The sequence below is a fragment of the Saccostrea cucullata genome, unplaced genomic scaffold (genome assembly GCF_032062105.1).
Source record: "Saccostrea cucullata isolate Sc308-1 unplaced genomic scaffold, CSIRO_AGI_Scuc_v1 ctg18640, whole genome shotgun sequence".
NCBI lineage: Eukaryota > Metazoa > Mollusca > Bivalvia > Ostreida > Ostreidae > Saccostrea > Saccostrea cuccullata.
In genome coordinates this window covers 5001-6023 of record NW_026917927.1, presented here as the reverse complement: position 1 = coordinate 6023, position 1023 = coordinate 5001, and positions in this window count along the sequence as shown.

Here is a 1023-nt window from a genome sequence, read left to right as displayed (position 1 = left end):
ATAATCAGGAAAACAAAACCAAAAGTACTGGTTGCAAAAAAATCTTCTTCTCCAGAACCACCAGGCAGATTTTCACCAAACTTACATACAATGATCAGGATATGTTGAAGATTAAAAATTGTTCAAGGCATGACCCTGGGGCAAAGGGCGTGGTCTCAAGGTCACTTCAAAGTTGACCTAAATTTACAATTAATGAAAATGTCTATATTTTGTTTACTATAAGGACTAGGATCATCAAATCTTGTAAGTTGATGCATCTTAGGACTTCACATCATGTTAACTCAAAAGTAGGTCATGGTGACCTACTTTTGAATGTCTCAGGTATTTATTGGCTTAGAATTATCAAACTTGGTCAGCAGATGCATCTTAGGCCTCTGATAAATGTCAACCAAAATGTAGGTCACGATGACCTACTTTTGACATTTACTGGCTATATTTAAGTATCTCCAGTACTTATCGGCTTAGAATCATCAAACTTTGTCAGTTGATGCATCTTGGGTTTTCGGAGAATGTCGACCAAAAAGTAGGTCACGATGACTTACTTTTGACATTTTATGGCTATATTTAAGTATCTCCGGTACTTATTGGCTTAGAATCATCAAACTTTGTTAGTTTATGCCCTTTGGGTTTTCAGAGAATGTCAGCCAAAAAGCAGGTCACGGTGACATACTTTTGAATATCTCAGGTATTTATTGGCTTAGAATTATCAAACTTTGTCAGAAGATGCATCTTGAGACTCTGAAAAATGTCGACTAAAATGTAGGTCATGATAACCTACTTTCGACATTCTATGGCTATATTTAAGTTTCTTTGGTACTTATTGGCTTAGAATCATCAAACTTTGTCAGTTGATGCATCTTGGGTTTTCCAAGAATGTAGACCAAAAAGTAGGTCAAGGTGACCCACTTTTAAATATCTCAAATACATATTGGCTTAGAATCTTCAATCTTAGTTTGTCTATTAATGCATCTTGAGTCCTCAGAAAACTTCAATCTTAAAGTAGTTCACCGTGACCTACTCATG